This window comes from Pleurodeles waltl, chromosome 8 (assembly GCF_031143425.1).
Source record: "Pleurodeles waltl isolate 20211129_DDA chromosome 8, aPleWal1.hap1.20221129, whole genome shotgun sequence".
Lineage (NCBI taxonomy): Eukaryota > Metazoa > Chordata > Amphibia > Caudata > Salamandridae > Pleurodeles > Pleurodeles waltl.
Genome location: NC_090447.1, coordinates 876,286,337 through 876,302,985, shown reverse-complemented (window position 1 = coordinate 876,302,985; position 16,649 = coordinate 876,286,337). Strand labels below are relative to the sequence as shown.

The window sequence follows — 16,649 nt, the reverse complement described above, 5'->3', positions numbered from 1 at the left end:
ATTCAATTACTTTGCTTTATAAATAAAAATGGCAAATCGACAAAAAGTTATTTAATATGTAAATATTATTTTTTAGCCTAAGAAATAGCCTGAAAATCAGCGGTATTGAGAATTTGCTTCCAGAAGATGAGATGAAGGCATGTATCTATAAGTAATTCTCTGAATTTTTCCCTTTTGTCTGTTTAAAACATGTACTCATAGTTACAAATATACTGAAACAAAATGCATTTATCATGTTAGTGTAATGTGTTTGGAACCAGTTACATGCTACAGGAGGTTGCTTGGTGTTTGAAGATAACTTAAAACATGGAAAAACCATCCCTTTCGAAATTCATGTACTCTTTAAAAAGGTTTAGTCAATAAGGACAGAATTTATGAACTATCCATCTCTCTTCTAACCATTAATCAACTTCTTTTCAAAAGCACATTCCTCCATAAATACACAATGATGTCACAGGAATACTTTGTTACATTAACCAGGCTCTTCAGCTGTATGAATGAAACTGAGACTCATAGTCCATGTTGAACATACAACATAAGTGGACATTAATAGCTGAATATATGGTTGAGAAGTAATGTAAACTTATCAATGAGTTTTAAAATCTAGATCAAATATATGTGCAAAAACCAATGCTGTCCTAAATGAAGAAATAATGTGAAGTACTATGGTGAATGTATTCATCCAAAAATAATACGCCTGACTCATAGACTAGGAATTAAAATGTACACCAAGGCCCAGATTTGCAAAGGTTTTAGCCAAGCACATTTGCATCACTTAAGGGCCTATTCACAAACTGCATTTTATAAAATGCTATATACAAACATACTTGTAGACTGTACACCTTTACCTTTCCTGTGGTTTTTGTGTGGAGATCTCCACCTCAAAAGTCTCTGCACGGGTAGGTGTATGTTATAAATCAATCAATAAATCCAATGCATTTGTTAAGAGTGCAGCTGTTTCGCCCAAAGTCTTCCCCCACTTGATACCAAGTTAGAGTTGTAAATATGGAAGGTGCTAAGGGGATTGGCTGGAACATTGGGAATACTTATGATTAAAGTGAAGGGAATTAGGGGGAAGTAAGGAATGGTTTAGGGAGGGTCAGGGAATATGAAGGAGGGGGTTAGGGAGGAAAGCCGACCCACCCACAAAAGAGTACTCTCATTCCTATTCAAGACATAAATTTATTTAAGAAAAGTGGTGCTGCATCCAATGAAGCACCTCTTTGCTTGTGCCCCCTTTGTACCCTGCTAACCCCACCATGTGTGCACCGTATTTAAGAAACTGTGCACCATGGTGGTAGCTGGAACAATAGCATCAACATTTGTTATGCTATTGTGGCGCTTTGCTACACTAGCGTCAACAATATTGATGCTTGTGTAGCAAAGTGCAAGGAAGCCCATTGATTTAAATAGGTGCGTCATTTTGACGCCTGCTCTGAGTGGATGTTAATAACAGAAAAATGGTGCAGTGCAATCCTTTAAATTTTGCTGCGCCGATTTTTTTAGGCATCCTAACGAGGAAACGCCCCCGCTTGCATACATTGTGCCTGGCGCAGGTGCAAGGGGTTACAAAGTGACGCAATGTATGTATTGCACCACTTTGTTAGTATTGCATGGTGAAAAGATCACTTTAGTGCCACCTTAGCATCAACAAAATTACACTAAGCCGGCGCTAAAGTGGCACACCGGCCAATTAAATATGCCCCTTACTTCTATAGTTAGTACAGCCCAAAACAGTAGTAAATCAGTCCAGCTCAGAGGTGAAGTAAGCCCAGCACTGCACATGGTAAACAACTGGTAATGCAATACCCTCTCATACAAAATAATCACAATAGGGACTCAAAATAAACACCCTATAGGAAATCATCTTACATAAAAATAAACTATAATAAAAAATTTAAGATAAAAATAGATGTATTTTAATTTTAAAACTAGCATGTAAAATTAGAACTTTTGAATTTAATTATAAAATTTGTTATTACATTTTTAGCATTTAAAAGTTCATGAAACAATACATCTCTAAAATATAAGTAAATATATGTGGATTAATTCTGTACATACTGGATAATTATTTAAGCACAAAAAAAGTCTTCTACTTTAGGTCTAATTTCATTCTTTTATTTAAAGATCTGAAAAGTAATTTCAATGTTTTTTTTTTTTTTTTGCACACTAATTAAACCTTTAAGACAGAATTATGTTGATAGCAGAAGTACGTTTGCCTTTATTTCTACATTTAAAACTGATAGTTAAAGTGAATTTTCATTAATATTAAACATAAAAATATTTTTGAAATGTTTTTTGGTCCATTTAAGTAAATGTCAAACATATGAAATTATGGTACAAAGCATAGACACCATATGCAATCAACCAATTCAGGTTTGTAAAAAGGACTTAAAGAGTTATATTAATGGTTTAAGATGAAGTGAGTGTTAAACATGGCTCTCCAAAAGCAGTTAATGTGGTGAACATGGTAAAAAAAGAGAATGTGAAGGTAGGAAGGTATGTCCAATCCTAGCTTTCGTGTGGCCCTGGGCAAGTAGTGTTTTTAGGGCCCTGATAAGGTCCATTGAGTTCATCCCATTGTCCCTTCCTTCTCCTTGCCTTGTTAAGAAGACCCATCTTTCCTTTGTCTGTTGATCTTCATAAAAAACAAGGTCAGGACCCTAACATCTTTATAATTGTGCTCCCAACAACATGGCTTGCCAAACGACATGCAATTACGCACCTAAATAAGTTAGGAACAAAACAACAAAGACACATAGGCTGGCGCATATATATAAACAAGCAGACAAACAAATTAAAAGGACACGCTCAATAACACACATGCTGACTTGCACTTATTACAGGTGCAGATACATGTATACATGTGAGGCTCCAACTTAGCCTTGTAATACTTCAAGACTTACCTCTTGTGCAAAAGTGGTAAGTTCTGGCTCCCCAAGAGTGGTTCTATTTTTCCTTCCCTTTGTACAATTTCAAGCCTCGGGCATCCCCTGTTGCATGCTGCAAAGGCAACATGTGACTGGATGAGAAGGCTATGGGACTTGTGGGATCAACTACGTTGTGCTTATCTTCAGAAGGGCTCAAGAGAACTGCAGGTCTCTGTCTCCTAATCCCAACTGAAGATGAACATGGACAATAAACAGTGAGACGTGTGACGCTCAGGGAGGTGCCAGAGTTGTGGTGACTTGGAATTGGAGAGCCATGGCCCGAGACTGGGCCGTTGAAACATCAAAAGACATTTGAACTTGAGATTATAAAGAAAGGATCACAGCAGTCGTGAGTATATGAATAAACAGACATCAGTAGCACCCTCGAACTTTGCCATCCTAGATCCCACTTGGTCATGTCACTGGCTGACAATTTAAAGATAATCATGAACAGTTAGAGGGATGGAAAATAATAAAGGTCCAACATAAACACTCCTGGTTAACTATTGAAATAATGAGTATACTGGTCCTGTTAATCCTCCCGATAAGCACGACTACCATATCCAGAGAGAGTGAAGGTTGTGGGAAAGGTTTTTATTTTGGTGAAAAAGCCGTCATCCATTGAGATTGGTGGCATGCTTCATCATCCGGCAGTTCCTCATTGGGCCAGCACTACAATGCCCATCAGTTCCCTCAAGGGTGTCTAATGATGATAGTTATTTCTAATGATGTAAATTTGTGGGTGTTTAAAATTAACAAAGTTCTCCCACCTCACATGTTTATTATTGTTGTGATCCATGTAAAAGGATAAAAACAAAGTGGAACATGAAGGAAATTAAATTTCCTTCTTTTCTGAGAATGAGGTGAATATGTTTCTTGCTTTTATGTGAAATCAGCAGATCCATGGCAATTCATCAGAACCTACGAATTCCAAATCTATTCTACTTTGACTCTCAAATTGAGTAACTAAAAAATACGCAAGTATCGAAACTACCAACTGTGTGTGGGAAATCAGAGTACCTCTAATATATTTTTTAAATACTCTCTTTAAAAATCTTCATAGAATCCCTGTTTGGCTCATGGACCTTAGGATTTGAGGGACCTCATTAGAATGTTGACTTTGTGTTTTGGACGCCTTCACAGACAATGCCGTTAGACTGACGACTGCAATCCTGACAATATTTAAAAAAAAGCCCCCAAATAATAGGAGAATAGATCTGGAGGACTCAGCTAAGCACATGTCTATCATTAGACGGAGTTATGTTACAATATTCCTTATCAGCATCACCATCCAGTCTTCACTGTGCCTTGCACAAATAAAGAGTATGCAAGATTGGGGTAGCATTGAAGTCAAACACATACAAAGTATGTGTTTCTGCCATGCTCTGATGCTGTTTAACTACAAGGATCATCAGTGGGAGGATTTTAGGCTATTGAAACAGATTGTCACTCTCTTTCTCTTTCCTTCTCCATGAGTGGAGGGAACCACCCATAAACCACCCATACCAGCGGCATTGATAAGATGTGTCTATTGCAAACTGATTTTTTTTTATTACATAGCATTGTATAGTGCTGGATTACTATGTGGGTGGGGTCATGTGGGGAAAAGCAAAGTAGTTGTCATTGTCAAGAGGCCCCTTTTTCAATAAAGCCATAACACAAGGCCATTATTTAGTAGGTGTGTAACAAAAATGTGTTTATAGGCTGTAGGGAATGGAATATAGTTGGTACAGCCATCTTTGTGGTGCAAATATGCAGAAACATACAAAAATCTTTGAATTGGGTCTTCAGAGCGAGTGTGACAGAAAGAAGGGTTGAAACATAATTGATGGTAGAGCAAGGACATGTGCTAGGGTCAGCCTAGACCGAAAGAGCAACAGTTAAGCTAGCAGCCCTACTACTGCGTTAGATTAAGTTGAAAGTCTTTCAAACAAGATGAGAGAGGCAGGTACAGTGAGAATATAAACAAAATTGTGGTGGCTTGTAAGCATTTAATAGGCAGAGTTGGAAGTTTAGAGACTGTGGTGGAAGAGAGGTCTGAATGGCCCTCATCAGGTGAAGTTGTAAACAGAGCAGATGGGAGAGCAGACATCATAATCACCCTAAGTAAGAAAATGGGAGAGATAAAAACCCATCAGTGTAAGAATCTAAAAGAATGAAGCGAATAAATAACAACATGGTGCTGTGGGGCATATTTATGAGTGGGTTTTGCCATGCTTGCACCACGCAATGTGGTACATGTTTGGCACAAACCACTAAGTCATGTTTTTTAACCCATGAAAAGCCACATTGCATTGCTTTGAATGGCTTCAGAAATATAGAGTAAGGCAATGCGGTGCAAAGAGTTGTCTTAGTCTTCCCTGCATAGACATTCCCTGCGCAGTGTCGTGGGTGTTCCCACGCAACTCCCAGGGATTTCAACACATTCCCATAATTACAAGGACTTTTAAACTTGGGAATGCACCAAAATCTTATGACTACCGAGTAGAGGCGTAACGAGGAGAAATGTGTTTATTTCTCCTTGTTTTTTCCTCTCTCTGGGTGTTGCACTCCTGCCTTTCAGGATTGTTTTTAGGCAGAAAGGTCTACCTTCCTGCACAAAAACAATCCTACCTGCAACAGTGGCACTCTTGCACCATGGCGCAAGGGTGCCTGCTTTGGCACTAAGTTCCCCAAGGGCAGCAGCGCAGGGGAGGGGAAGGACAGGAGTGTGCCGTATTGAATAAATCTGGTGTACTTCTACCATTTACCAGTAACACAGAGCGGTGCAGCACGCGACCTGCTGTGCTGCGCTGCAGCAAAAATACCTAAAATATTGACCTATTTAGGTAGCATTTTGAATAAAAATAATAGTAGGATCACACAGGCAATGCAGTACTGGCAGTGAATACCAGCAGAGGGTCGATCACAAAGACTAGTTAACCTATAAGTATAGGAATAGAATATGAAGGTATGACACATGAAATAGGGTGATTCAGAAGATGCATGAATTTAGGGAAATAAATCAGTAATTCAACCTGAGACTAGAGGTTAATGGGGCAATGTGTGCCTAGTTTTAAAAAGCAATACAGGGGGAGAAAGTAGTAAAAAATTAACATTTGGAAAAAGAATAATTGAACTGAGCAGGTGCACCCAACAAGCATATTATTAGGAGGCTGATCCTAATCCAGCTTTGTGAAGGTTAACTAGTATTATTACATCTCTAGTGTATAATGCTTCTTGAAGAGTAAAGTTTTAATTTATTGATTACAATCCTATTTTTATGCCAGATACAACTGTGGCATTAGTACAATAAGCTGATTATGATTTCCATCATTGCTCTATGGCAAAAGAAAATTCTGAGGCATGCTGTATAATAACATACATACATCACATGGATTGGATGTATTCAACACAAAGTCATGTGGGTCAGAAAATGAATAGTGTCACAGCCTAAAATGTTGAAGGACTATTGCTTTTTTATGACATTCACCATGTAGTACTCTATAAATTGTTGAGCACATCATATGTCATACAGAATAAATGTAAGATATTTTGAGATATTAGTGAAAGATTCATGTAAATTATCAAATTATTAATATAGTCCCAGCAGGATGTCAATAGATGCCATAATTATTAGGGTAGGATTAGTATCAAGGTGCCTGGTGCAAAGGCACTGCTAATTGTCCAGCAAAGTTTAGAAAAGCATGTATTATCTTATTTAACAACTTTCATATTTATATAATAAATCTAACAGGGAATCATACATAACTGAAAAGTGAAAGTCAACAATTGGAATAGTCAGATATTTTCATGGTTTTCAATATACTCAAAAGCTTTGCTATGGGTATGTGTAGACTATCCTTACATCACTCCAGGCTTAGGGCATCATTATGACTGTGCAGTCCTCGGACCTCTAGACTCAAGGTGGCGGTCCAACTGTCACATTATGACCGTGGCAGCCGGAGCCACCACAGTACTGCTATTCCTGCCAGGAAAATGGTTCCCAATGGGCTGACAAAGGTCTTGGTGTAGTCAGCCACTGGAGCACTGAACTCATCACCGCTGTGCTGATTGCAACCTTGTTTTCAATCCCCCTTTTCATGGTGGTTTCCCAACTATGAAAAGGCTGGCAGAAAACAAGTGCAAGGGTCCCCCTGCTCAGCACCCTCAAAATGCACACTGTCTGCGAGCAGCAGCATTGCCCCTCGGTCTATTATAAGCCAGCAACAATGCTGCCTCACCTTTCCCAATTGGCTGACCAGAGAAGACCTCTGGGACTGTGGTGGTATGCTTTCCATGGGGCCGGTGGGCTGCCGGGCAGCCCGCCATCCTTGTAATGAGGCCCTTTCTCTTGAGTTAGATATATAAGATGTGTTACTCCAATCATACTCGTGGACTGTATGGAGAAGTCAAGAGTTCAAGGGTACTTTTCATCAAGATATTAGTGTATTGTGGTCATAGTAAATAAAGTAGATTCTTTATAAGCCTTTTCAATAGGTGAAATAATGTAGAGCTGACTGTAGTTGGAATATTTCGGGTTGGTTAATTAGTGACAGCAGAAAACACACATTTAGAACATTCTCAGCTACTTGCCATGTGACATTGCAGTCAAATTAGAGAAACTTTGCTTTTCTAATTGTCAAATTGTCTTTTAACATGAATAGCAATATGCCAACAATGTTATAAAAGGTAAAAAGAAATCAAACCAAATGTTCCTTTTCTCAATTTCTGCAAAATTAAAACAAGAATTGAAGATGAGGATGGCAATATTCAATGAGAATGATGTGAGTAAAATATTAAACCCATCAACCACACTGTGTGACTTATTTAGCAAATTAAACCATATCTATAAAACCAAAACCATGTTTATTATGGTTTTATTTTTAAAGGCGGTGGGGCCATGGGGCTGACGAATGTGAGGGAAGTGCACAGAGAATTGCCCCAGTGAGCATGTATGTTTGGCCGGCCGCCTCGGGCCGGCCAATCACACATGTGCACAAAGGCTCTCTCCAACTCGGCACTGTGTTGCCGAGTTGGAAAGAGCCAGCCCAGGCTCCCAGTCTGCTTTGGAGTGTTCAGCCAGGACACACCAGCCAATCATAACATTGCCTTGAGCAGCGTCATGATTGGCCGCAGAGCAGGCTGGGAGCCTGCAGTGCAGCAGAGAATATCGAAGAACGGCGGCAATGTCCAGGAAAGTTTTTTTTTTTTTAGTTTATATTTTTATTTTATCCCACCCCAGCCCCAACCCTTTTCGAGGTCGCCAGCTGCGACTGAAAGTTACCTGTTGCCTGGCTGAAACTCCTGCATGCTAATTTACATTAACTCTACAGCTGATGCCCAGAGAATCCTTGGCCCTAATGAAGTGTGAAAATTGCCTCCAGAGTAGGTGGAATGCCCTTGGTATGTTTTCCTTCCCCTTACTGGAAGACTAGCAGGGTTGAACCAAGAACTTGTTTCACAAGTAAATGTACAGTGACACCTCGAGAAGTCAGCTATTTTTCCAACAGCCAGGCTTGCACCAACCCAAGTGGGAGAGACTGGTTCTGAGTGACCCCAAAGAGGACTGCTCATTTCCCTGACCACCAACCTGTGTGGGCAGACAATATCTGCACAAGGGAGGATGGTTTCTTCATCTTGAATTTTGGGGATAAAATACACACTGAGATTGTTTTCAATTGGGCAAAAAGAAACTGGTGCAAAAATGTATATGGTTGTCCCATGGAACTTTTACTATATCTGTTAGGGAGGAGCCATATGTTGATTTCACTTACTGGCTGGTGCCCACAAGTCTTATACCCGCAACCCACCCTTCTCAAATCACTTTCCGGACCTGTGGTAGAACAGAACATGTTAGGACTTAAACATTGCTTTCTGTGATCTGATAAAAAACCCTGAAGGGCTGGACCTGCTCCTGGACTCAGGAAGTTAGTTTGACTGACATAAAGTCATACAAAACCTGAACTAAACTGACAATTCAGACACCAGTTATAGGTTGGCATCACCATATACATGAGACATATTAGTCTGTGAATAGATTAGTTTAACAGCCAAGCCCTTTCACACATGTTAGCATGTCACAGCATGGTTCATACAGGGACCAGAGGACTCTCCTAGGAAAATAACTATAGTTCGTAATTCAACTACAGCTAGTAACACCATTTATAGGTCCAATTTAAATTATGAGCTACTTGGAAACTCCAAGGGGCTCATTTACAAGTCCCTTGTGCCACCCTAACATCACTTTTTTTACGTTAAGGTGGCGTTAAGGAGGCTGCCTTATTTATAAAATGGTGCATTGGTTGCATTGTACCACTTTGTAACCCTTTCCCCACATTATACCTGTGCCAGGTTTCCCACACAGGAAGCCCCAGAAAAATGGGGCAGTGAAATCTACAAGATTTCACAGCACCATTTTTCCCATCTTTTTAATGCATTTAAAGGGCATTTTAGGGCAGGCGTTAAACTGACGTCCCCATTGTATCTAATGTGCTCCGCTGTTCTTTGCTGGACTACTGCCATAATTTATGGCGCCGATCCAGCAAAGCGCTACAATAGTGTCATAAATGTTGACGCTATTGTGCTTATCTGTGCCAGGGTGCTCTGTATAGTAAATACAGCGCTAACATGGTAACGTTTGGGGGGCACATGGTGACACAAGAAAAGTAGCACAGCAGAGCTGATACACCATTGTCTTGTAGATGAGGCCCTGAGTGTCTGTTTACTTTCAGCAAAAGATGTTTGATGCTAAAAGTGGATATAATATGCACAAAAACTTCTGGGGAAATGAGGAATTAAGTGAATATTCAAACCTATAATGGCAGATTACCTAGTAAATCTTCTTTACACAAGAGATTGCCAGGGTTCAACAATTTCCATAAAATCGGCACCCCTCCCAGAATGAAAGTTACATACACTGCTCACAATGGGTATCCATCCCACACCCTGGCTCTCTTAATGAGGCTTGTAACTACTTAGTGAATAAAAGCTCTCCAACTAGTAGCCCAGGACATGCCTGTAGCTATTCGGTACTATGGAAGTAGCTCTCTGAAGTGTAGTCCAGCATAGTATAGAATTCAGAGGGTCTAGCCATTTTAAAGATAGCAGCGCTACACATTTCTGTATCTTTGGAACTTATGTGAGTAAAAAAAAACAGCAGGGCCACACACTAACATACAAACACACAATGTGATAAACAATTTTACATGCAAAATGACCACCTGTCTCCTCTCACAATTTAGCATAGAGACATAGAAGTGAGTTAATTTGCAAAAACTACTCTATTGATCATACACTATCTGCAAAAATTGAGCCAGACGAGCAATGTCATCAATAACCAGAGTCAAGTCGCTAGACTACGGGACTACTGGGCATAGAGTGAACATATGTGATGACCAGGCATCAATAGCTGTCTCGCCAGCAACAGGAGAGACTAGATTAAGAGTGGAGATAGGTATTAGCCTTGTTTGTTTTCGACTATAAAAGTGGTATATGTATGTATGTTGTTCTGTACATACGTACACATATCTGTGATATAAAATATGTGTTGTGTTTGTGGTTGGTGATATGTCCCTCCATAAAATACAATGTCTCAGCCTGCTTTTATACATAGTATACTATGTCAAGTCAAAGTGCATCAAAGTGTATGAGAGAAATGTAAACAGTGTCTGGTGGAGTATCAAAGTGGAAAATATTGTGTGGACAGAATATCATGTCAAACATTTTGGAGAACAAATTATTGAGATGGGATGAAGATTAACTATTGTTAACTCCGCATCTATGTACTTATATTTATATATATATATATATTGTCAAGGTACATATATGTTGGAAGAAATATAAGAAGGCCTTAGCAAACCGCAAGTTCATCTTAAGTAAGACCCAATGGGAGGATTTAGCTCAGGTGTGTGAAACTAGAAAGAGCTCCCTGGTTTGGAGGATGATAAATAGGCCTTGTTTTGCCAAAGTAACTGTACTGGTTTATGTCTCCGCATTTTGGAGCAACAATGGATGGTTCACAGCTTTGGCCTCACTAAAGGTGAGGAGGACCAGGGGGGTTTACTTGTGAGCAGAGCTAATATTTTCTTTACTTTAGATAAAGTTTCTCAGAGTATTCAGGTGTTATCACACAGTTAGGCCCTACGATCCAATGGCATACCCTCTGGCTTGTTTGTGGACAACATTGATCTGGTGGCCAGCCTTAACAATGGCTCTTAATGCCGCAGTGAGGGAGGCTGGCCGGACTCATGGTCTACTGCTGTAATTGTACTGATATTTAAGTATGGGACACAAACAACTCACATTGCAATCAGCCGATATCACTAATTGATGCAAAGATGAAGTTCCTTGGAAGGATACTCTTAAATAGATTGAGGTTGAAAGCAGACACAAATTATATATTTCTTTAGGTCCAATATGGCTTTCGGCCAGGCAAATCAACAACGGATCAATACTTAAATGTATATTTACTCATAAATAAGTATACCATTGCCCAGCCTGGATAACTTCACCTGGTATTTATGGACCTCATGTCCAACTTTGACTGGGTTGATCTCAGGAAACTGTGGGAACTACTTCTTGTGATGGGGATGGATCCAGACATTGTGCATCTTTTATCAAACTTGTATACCAGCACCTCAGCTTTGGTGCGGTATTCACCGGGGGTCGGATTGTACCCAGCATTTTGGAACCAGTGGGAATGACCACTCAGGATGTATATCTGCCCCTTTCTTGTTCACCCTTTACATCAATGGACTTGAACAGGCTCTCCTCTCATTGCAGGCTGACTGCCCAAGGGTGGGTGCTAGACCACTCCCTGTTTTATTGTACGCCTCATGGCATGAACTGTGGTGAGGTTGCAGTCACTACTGCACAAGTTTGTTGTATTTATGGACAGTTTTGACCTTGGGGTAAACTTCACGAAATCATAAGTTTGGTCCCTGATACACCAGTTCCAAAACCTTTAAGGCAGGCAATCACACATTGTCCAAAGTATTGGCTTTTTCTTACTTAGGGTGCTATTTGATTTGAATAACAATTAGAAGCTCCAGATTGAGGAAAGGAGATGTAAGCTTGATAAGGCCACTGGGGCAGTAGACAGTTTAAGCTAGAGTTTGAGCTCTTGGTCTCCAAGCATTTTAGTTGAGCTCTATCAGGCCAAGTGCATCGTGCATCTCCAAGGTTCTATGTGGCTGTGATGTATGGGGATACATGAGGGTTGATAAGATCCAGTTTGCTGAAGATATGTTTAGAAGACGGACTCTGCAGGTACTGCAAAACACCCTGACCTTCTCCGTCCATGACAAGCTTGGGGAAAAATGCATAGTAAACATTGTTGCTCTCAATCAGATATATATATATATATATATATATATATATATATATATATATATATATATATATATGCATATATATATATATATATATATATTTCAAAGAGAAATAACAAGGGACTTTTGTGTAAGGCATGTCAAATGGTATCTTCATTTTCTATGAAACCTTTAATGCTAAAAGTAAAAAGTATGGAGATTTTTAATGGTTTTCTTTTGCATTTCTATTGCAGATAACAATCAAACTTCTCCAAAAAATAGAAGGCCTAAATGGATATGAAGCAGAACTAGTGCTAATGAGTGGATACCTCCTACCCTTTGATGAGGATGAACCTGATGAAGTTCAAACAATGAAAAAAGTCAAAAGAGATTCTCTTAAATAGGACTTTTGTTTTGTCATGTTCAGTACATTGAACCATTATTTAGTACACTTATGTTAACTCTTGTAAAGTATTACACGTGATTTAAGTAAAAACTGTTAATAATCTATTTGTGGCTCAAATGAAATATGCATAAATGTTTTTCTGGTTTCTTTAATTATAAAACCAAACAAATGGTGGTATTTGTACTTGTAAATGGGATGAACGTGCCACAAACATGTTCTTTTTAATGCTTATGTTGATTCTATTTCATATCTAATCTTTTCCAAACAAAATAATATCTTGTCACAAGCAATCACAATGATATTGTACATCGCTTATTGGTTTGGGGAACTTAAATGTCAAAATTATTACCATATAGTGCAATATTTAAGATGGGGTGCTACATCAATTAGACTTTCATGTTATTACTAACTGAAACTGTGTTAATATAGAAGGCGCTTGTTGGAAATGACCCTCTCTGCAGGGGCATCCCTAACCTTGTAAACATTCACTCCTACGTGTTTGCTGAATACGTTTTTGTTGGCTTTAAGACTCTGTGTGCTTTACCACTGCTAACCAGCGCTAAAGTGCTTGTGCTTCCTGCTTAAAACAGGGTAATATTGGCTTAGCCTCAGTTGGCATATTTAATGTACATATAAGCCCCTAGAAAAGTGCACTACATGTGACTAGGGCCTATTTATTAAATGGGACTAGTGGCTTGAGGCACTGAGTGCACTGATTGTGCCGCCCACTGAAGTAGCACTTTAAACATGCCTCATGCCTGCCATTGCAGCCCGTGTATATGTACTTTTAAACTGCCATGTTGACATGGCAACGTAAAGCTTTTAGTAGGCCACAACTTTCCTTTCTAATACAAATACGTCACACCTGGGGTAGGTCCTCGACAGACAAGAGGCATGTACTTTTAAGTTTAACATGTACTGGTAGTGAAAATCTCTTAAAGGTGTTTTCACTTCTGCAGGGCCTACCCCTCCCATAGGATAACATTAGAGCTGCCTCATTACATTTAAAGTGTAATTTCCATTTAGGAAGAGATAATACCTTCACGTCTGGTGCCCCTGAAATAACAATTTAAAATCCAAATTTATGGTGAAGCTGGATATTAAATTGCAATTCTGAAAATGCAACCTTTAGCAAGTTTGCATTTTTTTGTGTCAGCAACTTGGTGCTTGCAGCTGTGTTTGATCACCTGACTGGATGTAGTTACCACTGGGCTTTGTGTATTCCTCCTAGACAGCAACACACAATGGGAGCTTAGGTGTGTCAATGTGGGCCATCACTGGCAAGAAGATGAGCTGGGCACAGCCTCACTTACACCAGAATAGGTCATGTCCTGTCTCTAGGCAATGGGCTGCATGCCCCCTGTATTTATTCCGGAGGCAGGGACGGTAGGACATTTGTGCACTTCAAAGGCAGGTCTTCACAAGTCGCCCCCACTGCAAAGGCAGCACTGGGTATGAATACTAGACCTTAGACACCAACGCTTCAGTAAACTTGTGGACCTGTGAATGCTCTGCCAGGAAGGATTGCTGTGCTGCTGAAAGGACTGCCATTCTGCTGTACTGCCACTAAGAAGGAGCTGCTGCCTTGCTGGGTTTACCTGCAGCCCTCTTGCCTGGGGAAGAATAACTAGACCTGGAACCCAGTAGAAACCCAGGACCCAGACTCAAAGGGCTAGTCGGGGGCATTGTGATCTGAGCCTCAGGGACCTAACAGGCTCCTCACAGCTCCTGGACCTGTCTTCAAAATGTTCCGGATCCCCAAGGGGAGCATTTCAGGTCCTGGGCCCTTGGTGTGGTTCTTGGGCTTATAAAGTCAAGCATTTGGGCTTTTTGCAACCGCAAACTGGTGAATTTGCACAGGAACCATGCCACGCACAAGTAAAATCAGAAGGAGGCACCACCAGTTCCTCTCTTTACCTAGCAAACATCATCTGGCTGTGTGGATTGCCAATGTGAGGATCCAGCCCGCCCATCCGCAACGCTTAGCCTGCTCTTCATGCTCTGTTGACCATCACAGTGATGCTTTCCTTGCTCCTGCAGAACATCTTCCTCGCGAAACAGAATACTTGAAATCAAACTTTAGAAGGTAAAACTTCTGAGAGACTAATCTGGGGCTGTATTTGACCTTTGCTCTATTGCAGTCGGCTTTTAATTTTAACTTTGAACCGATCCAGCATGAACAGATAGCAGCATATGGTGTTTTATGCTTTTAGGCGCTAAATTACATTTTATTCTTTAAAAATTTATAACTCTGGTTCTACTGATTGGATTTTTGTCGTCTTGGTCTAGTTATATTTATTACAGAGAGCTCTATTTTTTGTGGTATTTTTACTGTTTAAAGTGTTGCATGAATACTTTATATATTGCCTCTAAGTTAAGCCTGAGTACTCTGTGCCAAGCTAGTAGGGGTTTGAGCACAGATTAATTTGGAGTTTGCTTGTGTTTTACCCTGGCAAGGATTGTGGATGCTACTTGACCAGGGCTCAGACCCCAGTCAACCAGTAAAGCAATTTCTAATAGAACTTAATTGCTGTGTATATATTTGCAAAACTGCAGAAAATGGCATGTCTGTAACAATTCAAAAGGGCAGGTATTTTAGTGGAGTTTCTAGAATGAAAAACAGAAAATAAATAATCAGAAACATTTAAGTGAGTGAAATTGTAATGCAGGAAAGTACCCATTTTTATGGCATGTTACCCCCAATTTCTGCCTGATGTCAGTGTGTTTGACTGTGTTCACTGGGATCCTGGTAACCAGGACCCCAGTGAGTATGCTCTCTCGCCTCTAAATATTGTCATTGCATACTAGTAACCCAGTATTGCATCCAAATGTGGCATACTGGTCCCCTTTTATAATTCCCTAGTATATGGTACCTAGGTACCCAGGGAATTGGGGTTCCAGGGATTCCATGCAAAGGCTTCTAAAGGACTGCCATTGCAGCGTGTGTGAATTGGTGCATGCACCCTTTCACTGCCATTTACACTGCACCAGATCACTTATACGTGATAGGGTGAAAGAGAGGAAGGGTAATTTGTTTATTAAGTGTGAGAAGCAAATGTGAATTTGTGGCATGTAAAATAAATAATTTGCCTGTGAAATAAAAGAAGGACTTCATCACTGGCTCTCTCTGATTACAATGCATTTTACCCCTTCCAACACACCATACAGTGTTTTGTCTAGTGGTTATCTGTTTGGGATGACATAGCTTTTGACCAGAGTTCAAACCTCATCTGGACACAAATCATTTTTGAGGTTGTTTTTCATATTTTTTTAATATTAGCCAAATGAATCAACCCCTGGCACTGTCCGGACGATTTGTGGCCTATTTAGTCATGGCAGTGCATGTTAATAATTTGTGACATGCTGTGGCATGTGGAAGGGGAAGCAAGGTTTGCAGTGAAAGAAAACCCTTAATTTGTGGAATGAGAGAAAGAGGAAGCTTGTATAATAAAAATAAATGCATGGAGCCAGTGCCAGGGTGAAAGGTATGAAGGGGTATTTGTTTATTAAGTGTTGAAATCAGGTGTGAATTTGTGGCATAAAAATACAATGGCAATGGAAAAGAAGGGGGACGTCCACAATATGTTCATGATAGAAAGATTTTTAGCAAATGATCTATTGTTTACATAATGATTAGTCTAGTGGGTAATGCCGTTGTATGCATGTTTTCCTGTAGCAAGGGTTCAAACCCCATCTTCACAGTTTTTGGCTTGCAATGTTTTTCTATTGTTTGATTTTTTTATTTAACCCAAAGGAAGGAGGGTCCTTTGGAAATCACCCCCAAGCAATATTTGCCTCACCCTCAAGCACTATTTGCAGTTAGGCATAAAGCAACATGTCAGAAATCTCTGACATGCTGTGGCACGTGTCACATGAGTTGTGACATATGCCACACACAAGTGTGACATGTGTCACATGCCAGGAATGGGCTTTAACCCTTACTGAGCTTATGTCTTCAATAACTCTGAGGGATGCCAGTTCATTTTACTAAAAGTACTTCAAACATAAAAACATAAGCGACAG

At 39.9% G+C, this 16,649-nt stretch overlaps 1 protein-coding gene across 5 annotated transcripts in view; it reads right to left on the bottom strand.

The window, feature by feature from the left end:
- The window catches only part of LOC138250365 (interleukin-5 receptor subunit alpha-like), a 318,270-nt gene that overhangs the window by 138,829 nt on the left and 162,792 nt on the right, over positions 1-16,649 (bottom strand). The window lies entirely within an intron of this gene.